This window comes from Loxodonta africana, chromosome 27, assembly GCF_030014295.1.
Source record: "Loxodonta africana isolate mLoxAfr1 chromosome 27, mLoxAfr1.hap2, whole genome shotgun sequence".
In the NCBI taxonomy this organism is placed as follows: Eukaryota; Metazoa; Chordata; class Mammalia; order Proboscidea; family Elephantidae; genus Loxodonta; species Loxodonta africana.
Genome location: NC_087368.1, coordinates 22,488,710 through 22,503,321, shown reverse-complemented (window position 1 = coordinate 22,503,321; position 14,612 = coordinate 22,488,710).

Below are 14,612 nucleotides of genomic sequence, written 5' to 3'. Positions count from 1 at the left end.
CACAGTCACGCAGCTAGTAAGTGGCAGAACTGGGATTTAAAATCAACAGTTGGCTCTCAGGTCTATGACCTTCTGCATTCTTTATCATGAGTCCAGCGTTACAAACAAATTTTACTTGATATTCCCAGTTCCCTCCCCCTGACACTCAAACTTGGTCTCTGAGACAAATAGCTTACCTTCCTTTTATTTCCTGTTCTGGCCTATCAACCCATCACCATGAACTCACTCTCTCCTTTCCTATACTTATTTCTGGGTTTTAATAAAAACCAAAAAACCCATTGCTATTAAGTCGATTCTGACTCATAGCAACCCTATAGGACAGAGTAGAGCTGCCCCATAGGGTTTCCAAGGAGCAACTGGTGGATTTGAACTGCCAGCATTTGGTTAGCAGCCAAACTCTTAATCTGTACCGGGTTTTAGAGCCTACATTTTTCCCCTAAAATTAGCAAATGGGAATTATTTTTTTTTTCCCCCGAAGGGTCCTTCTTGTAACCCTTGTTACTGTCAACATTGTGAGTAGCAGAGTTACAATTAGTGTTGCAGTTTGAAAGGAAGGGTAATAAAAAGTCCTCTCTGAAGGAAACTGAGCTGAATTTCAGCAGAACGCGCCATATTGGTAGAACCCTGCTGCTATTTAGGCAGTTCTCATTCTTCTTTAGGCACCCAATGATTGGTGGTTGTTAATTATTTTATTTACACCCCCAAAGGAAACATTGTATTAGCTCAGATTACCTAAGGTTAGCACCCTGAGAGAATGAGACGAAAGATCTTTTGCTTACACCTTGACTTGAAGGGGGCTATAGGCACCCTGTGGTCACCCTGAGTGTCTTGGATACTTCAGCAGAGTAACACTGCTATGGGAAAATTGAAACTCCGTTAGAGCTGAGGCCTAGGGACTCCATTACCTAGTACAGGACCCACAGAGGCACCCAACAGGTGCTTAACAAATGTTCATTTTTTTTTTTTTAAATGAATGAATTCCCAACAGGGAATGGAAGACTGCTGGGGACAAATTGCCCTGATCTCCCCACTTGGAGGGGGACTGCCACCTGGGCTACTATATATAATTTTATGTGCTATGCACTGCAAAACTTCAGGGGCTTCATTCCTACAAATTAAGATGCGAACACAGCCACCTGACTGGTCTTCCCACCTTATAGCCCTGCCCAAGCATGGTAGTCAGTCTCCAAGATAGTTTCCAATGATCCCTGCCTCCTGACATTCACACCCTTGTGTAGTTTCCTCTCGCATTATACCAGCATTGGTAAATGCTGAGAAGTGATCGTTTGTCCTTTCTGAGATCGTTTATAAAAGACATTAGGGCTTCTATCTCACTCTCTTTCTCATCACTCAATCGCTCATGCTGGGGAAAGCCAGCCGCTATATTTAAGCAGTCCTATAAAGCAGCCCACATGGCTGGGAACTAAGGTCTCCCACTAACATCCACATGAGTGGCTTGGAAGTCAATCCTTCAGCCCCAGCCAACTCTTCAGGTCAACATCATGACTGCAACCTGATGAAAGACCTTGAGCCAAGTTAGCCAGCTAAGCAACTCTTGAATTCCTGACCTGCATAAACTATGAAATAATAAATGTTTGTTCTTTTAAGCCACTAAGTTTTGAGGGTAATTTGTCATGAAACAATAGATAATTAACACACCATGCTTTCTGCTTTCTAATGATGAGTTTTCCTCCCCAGACCTCAACACAACAAAGATGCTATTTGCTGTGGTAGCTCCTGCAGAGTGAGAAGTCTCACTTGCTCCTGGAATTGGCTATTGCATCTGACTTCCCAGGAACACAAACAGAGAGGCTTGAGAAGGTGTAGAGGTATGGTAAAGGATCTCAAGAGAGAGCAGAGCTCAGGAATTGATAGAAGAAAAGTGATTCAGATGGGCCATCTTTTAGACACCACAGAGTAAGAAAGGAAGGACCTGCTCTGAAAGAGACTATCAGAACAGAAAGAAAAGTGACATATGAGAGCCAAAGATTTGTTGAGCAATGAGACTGAATGAGGTGTTTTTTGTTTTGTTATGTTTTGGCTTTTTTTTTTTTCTTTGTCATAGTCGTGTTGTTGTAAGTATAATAAATAAAAATATCTTTGACTTAGGAAAACTAAGGACAGAAATTTCTAATTACAGAAGGAAACAAGCAAAGACAGAGGAAGAAAAGACTTGCCCTGGTTTGTGCCCTGCATACTTTGGAGCTGTGCTGTCTGGATTCATTCCAGCTCTACCTCTTCCTTGCTGTGTGATCACTGGCAAGCTACTTAACCTCTCGCTCTCTCAGATTCCTCTTATATAAATGGGGCTTATTTTAATAGCTAATGCTTATATAGGGTTAGTGGGAAGATTAAGTGGGTTAATATATATATATAACCAACTTGAACAGAGCTTGAGACAAAGCAAATACTATAGAAGTGTGAGCTAACAGCCTGCCTACTGCTTTGATAAGTGGCAAGTCATGTCACCCTCAAGTCCGGGGGTTATTATCTTCCTGGAGTTTGGCACTTTCTCTTGCAAACAGTCTCCGGGGTCAGTCACAGCAGCTGTCTCCCTGCATCCTGTACTCTGTTTAAAAGCCTGTTTTCCCCACTTTTCTTCAAGCTCTTCAAAGCCAGAGACCAGGTCTTCTTTACTTCTTCATCTACACTTTATGGAAACCCTGGTGGTACAGTGGTTAAGAGCTACAGCTGCTAACCAAAAGGTGGGCAGTTCAGATCCACCAGGCCCACCTTGGAAACCCTGTGGGGCAGTTCTACTCTGTCCTATAATGTTGCTATGAGTCAGAATCGACTAAATGACAAAGGGTTTTTTTTTTTTGGTTTCTACCCTTTATAAAGAGTAGGCACCCCATAAAGGTTTTGTTTGAATGAGTGAATGAATGGACATATCTGCTTTTTCAACTGCCATTTCCCCAAATTATGAAACTGTGGAGTCAGGGTGCCTTTGCTGCATGTTCTTGACGGCGACAACCATTTCAAAGAACACGTAAGCTTTTCATTCTTTCTTATAAATTCAGAAGGTATATTAATGAATATTTTCCAGCACTTCATGGACACTCTGGCCTTCTCTGCAGATTCCATGCAAGAAAAATTGTGAGCTTTCCTTACATACAGCTAAATGAAAAATAATCTTGTTAGCTGTCTTTACCTTATTCCTCGTTTTCCTCTACTGTTCATCTGAGTGCTCCTTTGTGTAATGAGAAGGGCACAATTTTTATGAATAAAGAATAAAGACTATTCTTCTCTCTGTCTCTCTATTCTGTTGTATTTATATATTGGCCAGGGCTTACTATGACAGAAAACGCTGGTAGTGTAGTGGTTAAGGGCTATGGCTGCTAATCAAAAGGTTGGCAGTTCAAATCTACCAGGCACTCCTTGGAAACCATATGGGGCAGTTCTAGTCTGTCCTACAGGGTCACTGTGAGTCAGAATAGACTCAACAGTGATGGTTCTTTTTTTGATTTTTACTATGATGACCCTTTAGGTAAGCAATTTGTTTGGCCTCTGTTGGTTAGTATGCAAACCAAGGTCAAATGAAAAGGTCGCATCCTAAGAAGGGCCAAACGTCAAGGACTCCAGCTGGTAGTTTATCTTACTAGCTTGGCCCTATTCAGGTTGTGTCCCAGAAGACTGGCATCCCTTCTGTTTGGGTTGAGTCCTTCAGGGAGCAGACACCAAGGTTAAGTTAGAAGTTGAAGAGATTCATGGGGTTATAGGTGGTGCAAACAGTTTACATGCTTGGCTGCTAACCAAAGGGTGGAGGTTGGAGCCTATCCAAAGGTGCCTCGGAAGAAAATCTGGCAATCTACTTCCAAAAAAAGCAGCTATTGAAATCCCTAAGGAGCACAGCTCTATCCTGACACACATGGGGCTACCGCAGGTGGAAATTGATTTGATGGCCTGTGAAACATGAAGCGAAAATAGAGCAGGAGTAAGTACGAAAATCCTTCAGGCATCAATGCAGTCCTGACACTTGTGAAAGGAGAGAAAGAAGGAAGAGGAAATGGGTAGGAAGAGCCTTGGACTGCAGTGTAGATCTGAGGAAGTCTCGCCTAGCCTAACAGCTCCAGCGCAAAGATTTTTCCAAGAGGTGTCCCATATTAGAAATGGTCAGGTCCCTTTGCTCCCATCATGCTCAGTTATTTCCTGGGACTGCCTGGGAATAGCACAGGCTTGGCTAAAAGCTGAGGGAGATCCTAAAGGCACTTAGAGCTAGAAGCTGTCAGTTAACTGGGTCCCTCACAGCTGATAGGCAAGTCATTCTTGAAGAGCACCCAAGCCATACCCCTCCATAGCTTCACACTTCTCTCAGCCCTTTGTCCTTTGTCATCAAAACTCTACATTCATGGACATAACTTGATTCCTGACTTCAGTTTTTCCTCCTGCCTTGGGCTTTCTAAGTTGGATAACCTCCTTCACTCACACTGTTGCTTGCCACCTCTGCTTTTGCCTGGGTTATGAGTTTGTGTTTTTAATCACAGCTGTACACAGCATGTAATTCCTTCATTTAATACAAATCAAAAAACCAAACCCGCTGAAGTCAAGTTGATTCTGACTCGTAGCAACCCTATAGGACAGAGTAGAACTGCCCCATAGGGTTTCCAAGGCTGTAATCTTTACAGAAGCAGACAGCTACATCTTTCTCTCCATTTGATTCAAAAACCAAACTCGGTCCCATCGAGTCAATTCTGACTCATACTGACCCTATAGGTCAGAGTAGAACTGCCCCATAGGCTTTAGGAGAACTGCCTCATAGGGTTTCCAAGGAGCAGCTGGTGGATTCAAACTGCTGACCTTTTGGTTAGCAGCTGAGCTCTTAACCACTGTATCACCAGGGCTCCCTCCATTTGATTAGCAGTGGATATTTTTGATCCTAAGCTGTGCTCCAACTTCCATTAGACTGGCCTCAGAAAGTCAAAACAAAATGCCCGAGTTCTTCTTCTGAAGCTTAAAAGTTACGTTAAGTAAAGTATTAGCTTCTAATTAACTCCCATCAATTTTTTTCTTCTTTTTTCTCTCTTATAAAGATAAGAGAAAGGTCCACTGACACATGTTCTGAAGAATACATAAGAATTCACACTGGTGATTCCTTCCCCCCATAACCTATCCTAAAACTACAACCCTGATACAGTGGAAGATAGATACATGCTGTCTCTTCTTCCATCCTTCCTTAGCAAAATATTACCAAAGACGATCACAACAAGCTGCTTTCTAACTCATGAGTTACAGAACATGTGTAAATATCTTTATACCATGTAGATATAACTTATCTGTAATTCAACTCTCAAAATTTATAATTAACATTGAATTAGTAATAAAAATTGTTTTGCAAATAAATTTAACAAGCTGTGAGATACTTTTCCCCCTGATTTATAATCTAAATTTAGACCCACAAAATCTTATGGAGGATGGAACAATCATATTATTACTGCTAAATTTTATGAGTACTTCTTTCTGTCACATTATTTTGAAGCCTGGTGGTGCAGTGGCTAAGTGCTACAGCTGCTAACCAAAACGTCAGCAGTTGAAATCCACCAGCCGCTCCTTGGAAACCCTATGGGGCAGTTCCACTCTGTCCTATAGGGTCACTATGAGTTGGAATTGACTCAATGGCAACAGGCTTGGTTTGGGTTTGTTTAGAAGCATAAACATTAGGCTGAATTAAAAAAAAAAAAAACCAACAGTTAACCATTCACTTTAAAAAAATTTAATTATGTCATCCCCAGTACATAATTCTTTTCCCTTCCCCTTCCATGAAACATTTTTTCACCTTTTATCTTATTTTTCTCTTTCTCTGCTCCTGCATCTCTGTCATAGAATCATAAAGGGCAAGGGTCACATGTGGGAAAAAGAAGGAGGAAGGTCTACAGCTGGCTTCTAATCTGTCTCAAGTTAGGACTCAGCTTCAAGTATATACTGAGAAGTGGTAGGCAAGCCCTTAGGGAGGAGCAAGATGATTAAATGAGGGAACGAGGAGCACCTTGGAAGGAACTGACCCTAAGAAGATTTGTTTAAGGGCAACGAGCACAGCATTCTGGATAAAGGCAATTTTAAGCACAACATAAAATGGGTTCCTCCCACATTATTCCAACTCAGCCCCTATAGAATTTTACTTAAGCCCAAGAGGGAAAAAGTCTATGACTAAGAACTAACAGCTATTTGCCTACAAAATCTCTTCGACATCTTAAGGTCCTGACTTGACAACACTTGCGCAATGTAACAAAAAAAAAGAGGATGTCAGACATTGCCACGTTGAGAGAGCTGACAGATACAGTGGAAAACGGCACCAGTCCCGTGGCACTAGGATTGCTTGACACAGTAGTACAACTTTTGCACAGGGAGACATTGGCACAGAATTGTTTGGGTCCCATCAATGAGGGATGGCATAGGCCTTTTAGCCAAACAGAGTTGGCATAGCTGAAAGCTTTGCGGACTTCATAAACTTTGGGGACTTCAGGAAATGCTGTAAATTATGGGAGCCAGAAGTAAAAGGAAGGAAAATGGGCTATACCATGAACACATGGGGGAGAACAATTAGTACCTCCCAGAAGTGATGGTAAAGGGGACCCTAAAAGAGGTCATTTCACTTGGATCCACAATCAACACCCATGGAAGCAGCAGTCAAGAAATCAAACGACACCTAGAAGAATTAGATGGTGCCCGGCTACCACCACAGACCTCTCTGACAGGGATCACTATAGAGAGTCCTAGACAGACAGGGAGAAAAATGTAGAACAAAATTCAAATTCACAAGAAAAGATCAGACTAATTGGTCTGACAAGACTATGGCCCCTGGATACCCTGCTAACTCAGAACTGAAGCCACTCTCAAAGTCCACCTTTCAGCCAAAGATTAGACAGGCCTATAAAACAAACAACACACGTGAGGAACATACTTCTTAGTTCAATCAAATATACAAGACTATATGGGTAACTCCTGCCCAAAAGCAAGGCGAGAAGGCAGGAAAGAACAGGGAAACATGAATGAACGTGGGGAGCCCAGGCTAGAAAGGGGGAAAGTGTCGTCACATTGCAGAGATTGCAACCGATATCACAAAACAATGTATGTATAAATTTTTGAACGAGAAACTAATTTGAGCTGTAAACTTTCACCTGAATCACAATAAAATATGAAAAAAGAAAGAACTCAAATGACACATTGCACTGGTCACATCTGCTGCAAAAGACCTCTTTAAAGTGTTACAAAGCAAAGATGTCAGTTTGAGGACTAAGGTGTGCCTAACCAAAGCCATGGTGTTTTCAATCACCTCATGTGCATGTGAAAGCTGGACAATGAATAAGGGAAACCAAAGAGGAATTGATGTTTTTGAATTATGGTGTTGGCAAAGAATATTGAGTACATCATGGACTGCCAGAAGAATGAGCAAATCTGTCTTGGAAGAAGTACAGCCAGAACGCTTCTTAGAAGCGAGGATGGCAAGACCTCGTCTCACATACTTTGGACATGTTGTCGGGAGGGTTCAGTCCCTGGAGAAGAACATTATACTTGGTAAAGTAAAGGGTCAGCGAAAAAGAGGAAGACCCTCAACGAGATAGATTGACACAGTGGCTACAACAATGGGCTCAAGCTCAACAACGATTGTGAGGATGGCGTAGGACCAGGCAGTGTTTCATTCTGTTGTACGTAGGTTCATCATGAGCCAGAACCGACTCCACAACACCTACAATGAAGGAGGTCAGAGCTATGGCACTAGTGAAAAAAAACCTTGCAGGATGTCAACCTAGACAGCTTCTGATTTAGAATTGTTTGGAAAAAAAACGTGTTGAAGATCTCCAGAGACAGAGACTTCCTGTCTTCCCAGATAGCCAATTCCATCTTTGAGCATTTTTACTTTCTTCACCCCAAAATTGCTTCCAAATCCTTTTCTCGTTGTGTTTCGGGACCACGGAATAAGCTCCTCTGTAGGAAAGTTCTTTCAATATTTAAAAACGGCTCACATGCCCCATGAAATATCCCTCTTTTCTGATTTTTGTCCCTCATACGAAACAGGTTTGTGTTCCCTCACCATTCAAATAACTCTCCTCCAAACACATTCTAATTTGTCTATGTTTCTCTTAAAATCTGGTGTCAGGAACTGAACGCAATATTCCAGGAGAAGTCAGTTCAGCTGAGGGCAAAAGGAAAGCTATTTGTCACCTGCTATCTCCACCCCAGGAACCTCTGATTCCAAGCTGCTAAATGAAATATAAATCCCCAGGCTGCACAGGGATATTGCTTTGAAACCACACATTAGATCAGGGTCAAAAGAATTTAAAAAAAAAGAGAGAGAGAGACACCCACATGCCCAGAAAACAATCTTAGCGTATCAATGAGTACATTCTAAATCTTTATCTATCAAATTAGCATGCACCCACCCACTACTCCTCAGACCTGTAGAAAATCAGATTGTCAGCTTCAAAGAAGTGTCATAAATTTTACCTCTCTCAGGAACTTCTTGTCGGTTCTCTTAGCAATGTGTGTTTGAATTAAAAAAACAACGGTATTGTTGGCAGGTCAGAATCACGTACTTTTATCCAAAGAAAATGGGGACTTATCCAGGAGAAAAACCTGGCAATCTGCTTCTGTAAAGATTACAGCCTAGAAAACCCTATGGGCCAGTTCTACTCTGTCTCATGGGGTCTCTATGAGCTGAACTGATCCCATGACGACAACAATCCCCAATAAAGGAATTCCAGTGGGTTTTTAATTTGTCTCTGAAATTTTATCATTCTAAAAAAACTTTGGTAGAAAAACTATAAACTGATTTATTTTGGAAAGTGTCTAGCTGGGCTTCATCTGCAGAACATTATAGCAGATTATTAGTATTTTCTTTTCAATAAGAATCTACTTTTTTCTAGTAAGGAAACAGCATTATATAAATATATTTACATCTATAGCACTTTCTGGCAGAGTCAAGTTAACCCAAGTCTGGTTGACTACATATTAAAACTTCATTGCATTTACACTATTAATAGTTTGGTTACTAAACTTTTTTCCCTCCCCATCACAGATGCAACATTCCTAACACTTTCCATATTTTTATGGTTTTATTTTAAATAGCCAGACTATACTTAAATATGTCATCATTTAAAACACCAGGTTGTTTTACACCTCTTTACTTTTAGACATTGTTCCAGGAATACATGGCTGCGTAACACACTACTCCAAAAGTTATTGGTTCAAAGCAATGGTCATTTATTTTGCTCAGGAAGCTGAAATTTGGCCAGGACTGGGTGAGAATGGCTTATCTCTGCTCCACACAGTGTCACCTGGAACCATTTCACTGAAGGCCGGAGGAGCTGCTTTCAAGATGGCTCACTCACATGGCTGGCCAGTTAATGTTGGTTATCAGCTAGGAGCTCAACGGGAGCCATGGGTAGGGACCTCAGTTCCTCCCCACCAGGGCTTTTCCACAGGCTGCTTAGGCTTCCTCACAGCATGGTGGCTGGGTTCCAAATCAAACATCCTAATAAAACCAGACAGAAGCATTTTAAAATCTTGCCTAAGAAGTCACATGCTTTTTATAGATGAGTTAATAGTCTCTAACTTGTGAGTTAAAAAGCAGCTTGTTGTGATCATCCTTGGCAAAGGTACGCTGAGGGTAGATGGAAGAAGGAGAACATGTGTCTGTCCATGCCCTTCTGTCACTTACCCACATTGTAACGTGGAAGCAACTGTAAGTCCACCTAGATTCAAGGAGAAGGGAATTAGATTTCACCTCTTGATAGAGGAGTAGAAAATTTCTAGAAGATTTTATGGGACTAGAGATATCGTCTCAGATATCTTTGGAAAATATCATCTGCCACAGACATGCTATTCCTTTTGCCTTGAATTTCCTTTCCCTCTTTATTCCCTATGAAACCCAATTCACCCCCCCGCCATGCTCCACTCAGACATTACTTTCTTTGTGAAACATTTTTTCCAACAAAGAATTAATCGCCACTTTTGTTGTTGTGTCACTTATGTGCCTCACATATACTTCTATTATTTCCCTTTATACAATGCCTTGAACTTATTTATTTGTGTCTAATTTGCCCACTAGACTATAAGCTCCTCAAGAACCTGTACTGTAAACACTATTGTTCACCATCAGCCATCACCAAGCTGCTCAGTCCTAGGTGGTGAAGGCCTGATAGATCTAAAGCAACTTCTCAATCTTACAGCTGCCACTCTCTTTCCACTGCTGAGCTCTTGCCTTAGAGCCAGTTTAGTGGGGCCTCTGACCTGGGCGCCATGTTTTAGAGCCTTGCTACTCAAAGTGTGGTCCACAGACCGGCAGCATGGACATCACCTGGAAGCTTGGTAGAAACGCAGAATATCAGGCCTCACTAAACTTAATGAATTGGAATCCAGATTTTAACAAGATCTCCAGTAACTTGTTTGTACATTAAAGTTTGAGAAGCATGACTTTAGAGGGCACCTCTTTGGCTCCTTTTTGAGTGAGGAGTCTGTGAGGCCAAAGGGACGTGGCCATATGTAGCCCGTGCCCTCTTCTTCTAGATCATGCCCCCAGGTGAATGACACTGTGGAATTTCCAGCTTAAATGGCCCTGATAGAGCCTATTTCTTGCAGAGGCTTGGGACTTTTCCTGCTGGTGTGCACAGCCCTAGGCTCAAGGAGGTAGCCAAAGGGGAGCAATTTGTGACACGGCTGATGAGGAAGTTTGGAGCCTCCCCTTATAGCCTTGTCCCCCACTACCCCACAATAATTAGGAGCAAGTCTAACACAAAATATACTCATTGTTCCAGCCTTTTTGCTCAAATTTTGATAGGGAGGAGCCCTGGTGGCATGGTAGTTAAGAGCTTGGCTGCTAACCAAAAGGTCGGCAGTTGGAATTCACCAGCTGCTCCTTGGAAACCGTATGGGGAAGTTCTGCTCTGTCCTATAGGGTCGCTATGAGTTGGAATCAACTCAACGGTAACAGATTTAGTCTTTTTGGTTTGCTCTGAATTTATGAATCCATGTGAGAATGGCCATTTTGAAAATCTTGAATCTTCTAATCCATGAACATGAAACGTCTTTCCGTTTATTCGGGTCTTTTTAATTTCTTTCGGTGATGTTTTATAGCTTTCAGTGTACAAGTCTTGCGCTTCTTTTGTTAAATTAATTCCTAAATATTTTATTCTTTTTGCTGTTATTGTGAAGGAAATTATTTTCTTAATTTCAATTTCTGATTTTCATGGCTTGTACATCGAAACAACTAATTTTTGTATATGGATCTTGTATCCTGAGACCTTGCTAAGGCCCTTTGTTAGTTCTTATAAAATTTCTGTGAATTCTTTTGGATTTTTCACACAGGATTATGGCAATTTTACTTTTGTCTTTCCAATCTAGAAGCCCTTAATTTAAAAAAAATTTTTTTTTCCTTTTCAATTGCACTAACTAGACACTTCAGTACAAGGTTGTATAAAAATGGTAATAGTCACATTTTGCCTTGTTCCCAATCTTGGAGGAAAAGAATTCAGTCTTTCAGCATTAAGTATGATGTTAACTGCAGAGTGTTTTTCTTCAATGCCCTTTATCAGGTTGAGGAAGTTATCTTCTATTCCTAGTTTGCTGAGGTTTTTATTACATGTAGGTGTTGGTTTTTTTCAAATGCTTATCCTTCAACCATTGAGATGATAGTGCGTTTTCTTAAAATCTTTTGTTCTATTAATCTAATACTTTTCCATTTTTTAAATATGTGTTTTCAGGGATTTTTAAGGCTTCCTGAAGTTCAAAGCCAAAAGTTGTTAAAAGTTTCACTTCCTCTGTTTGTCCTGGAGGAAACTCATTTTCTGTCCTGAAATAAAACGATCTGATTATCAAATGTTGCTCCCAGCCTCCTGCTGAGATGAATCTAGTTTCTCTTCCCTCTCTGGAGCTTTATGTTATCTCAGGGCTTTGGCTGAAATATTCTAAAAAGAATTAGATTTTTAAGGAACAAATCAGTATAAATTGATATAAAATTTAAACTCAATCAGTTAAGACCTATCTTTGCCCCATTTCTCTCTCTTTCTCTCTCTGTCTGCCATTGCTTTTCCAGATTGCATGGGAGCAAGAGGAGAATGAGTCCCCAGGTATAACTGATCAGAAAATAGTCTCAGAAATTGAACTGAAGACTGAAGGAGCAAGATGATGCTGTATAGATGAGGATTCTGGAAAGAAGATTCTAAACACTTTAATAAACAAAAAAACTCAGAAAGATTCTTCAACCTCATTATGGCAAAAAAAAAAAAAAAAAATCCCAGAATGCTCACTACATGTCAGGACTGTTCAAAGCACTTTCCTTGATCTCATTTAAATAGCACAATAAGCCTATGGGGTAAATATCATCATTGCAGCAGAGGAAACTGAGGTGCGGATTAATTGGGCACTTTGCCCAAGCTCATGCATCTAGTAAGTGGTGGAGTCAGTATATGAATCCAGATTGACTCCATAGTCTGTGTAGCTACTCACTATGGTGTATCAACACAAATCAGGGACAATATTAATACTAGGTTCCAGTACTTTGTGGCTTATACAGGGTAAGATTCCATTCCCCATACACAAAAATAGACTACACACTTTACCATTGTGTCTGTCTGATTTCTACCAGTAGGATCAATCCTTTGAGTTTAGAATCAAAAGTTTAGTATCAAATGTTCTGTATGCATACACACGTGTGTATATACAGATACGTAATACGTATGTAGTAAGAAGACAACCCATTTTAAGATGGGCAAGATTGGAACAGGTACTTTAGAAAAGAAGCTTTACAAATGGGAATTAAGAACATGAAAAATGCTCATCATCATTAATCATCAGAGAAATGCAAATTAAAATCACAATGAGATTCTACTACACATCTGTTAGAATAGCTGAAGTTGAAAAGGTTGACTATACCAAGTATGCATGAGGATGTGGACAAACTGGCACTCTCATGAATTGCTGGTGGGAATGTAAAATGATACAACCACTTTGGAGAAGTGTTTGGCAATTAAAAAATCCTGCAGTTAAGATCACAGGTAATGTTGAAGGACTGAATTCTTTTCCTCTAAGAATTTAAGGCAAGGATGGGACTATAACCACTTTTATTCAACCTTGTTACTGGAGTTTCTATCTAGAGCAATTGAAAAGGAAAAGTTTTAAATATAAACTTACCGTATGACTCAGTAACTCCACATTTCACCTAAAAGAGATTAAAATATATGTCCACAAAAAGAATTGTACACAATAGAGATGCTGTTGTTGTTGTTAGGTGCCACTAAGTCAGTTCCGACTCATAGCGGCCCTATGTGCAACAGAACGAAACACTGCCCGGTCGTGTGCCATCCTTACAATCATTGTTATACTTGAGCCCATTGTTGCAGCCACTGTGTCAATCCATCTTATTGAGGGTCTTCCTCTTTTCCATTGACCCTGTACTTTATCAAGCATAATGTCCTTCTCCAGGGACTGATCCAGCCTGACAAGATGACCAAAGTATGTAAAACATAGTCTCACCATCCTTGCTTCTAAGGAGCATTCTGGTTGTACTTCAAAGACAGATTTGTTCATTCTTTTGGCAGTCCATGGTATATTCAATATTCTTCACCAACACCACAATTCAAAGGCATCAGTTCTTCTTTGGTCTTCCTTATTCCTTGTCCAGCTTTCACATGAATATGATGCGACTGAAAATACCATGGCTTGGGTCAGGTGCGCCGTAGTCCTCAAGGTAACATCTTTGGTTTTGAACACTTTAAAGAGGTCTTTCGCAGCAGATTTGCTTAAAGCAACACGTCTTTTGATTTCTTGACTGCTCCTTCTATGGGTGTTGATTGTGGATCCAAGTAAAATGAAATCCTTGACAACTTCAATCTTTCTCTCTTTATCATGATGTTGCTTATTGGTCCAGTTGTGAGGATTGTTCTTTTTTTTCTGTTGAGGTAATCGATACTGAAGGCTGTAGCCTTTGATATTCATTAGTAAGTGCTTCAAACCTCTTCACTTTCAGCAAGCAAAGCTGTGTCATCTGCATAACACAGGTTATTTAGGAGTCTTCCTTCAATCCTGGAGCCCTGTTCTTCTTCATATAGTCCAGTTTCTCAGATTAGTTGCTCAGCATACAGATCAAATAAGTATGGTGAAAAGATACAACCCTGACGCAGACCTTTCCTGACTTTAACCAACTCAGTATCCCCTTGCTCTGTCTGAATAATAGTCCCTAACTGGAAAGAACCCAAATGTGCAGCTACAGGAAAATGGATAAACAGACTTTGGTATATCTACCCATGCAACAATATGGATGAACCTCAAAAACATTATGTTGAGTGAAAAAAAAAACAGACACAAAAGGGTATCTATAGTAAGAATTCATTGATACGAAACTTTAAAGCAGGCAAAATTTAATCTATCGTGACCAAAAGCAGATCATGGTTTTTGGGGGCTGGGAGGTCAGGTGTGGGGTGAGATTAACTGCAAAAACATAGGAGGAAACTTTTAGGGTGATGGAAATATTATATGTCTGGATTATGGAGATGTTTGCCCACGTGCATATTTTCAAAACTCTTTGAACCGTATAGTTAAAACATGTGCATTTTATTGTATGTAAATTAGGCTTTTAAAAAGTTGATTTAAAAAGAAAAGATATATATATCCTATATATA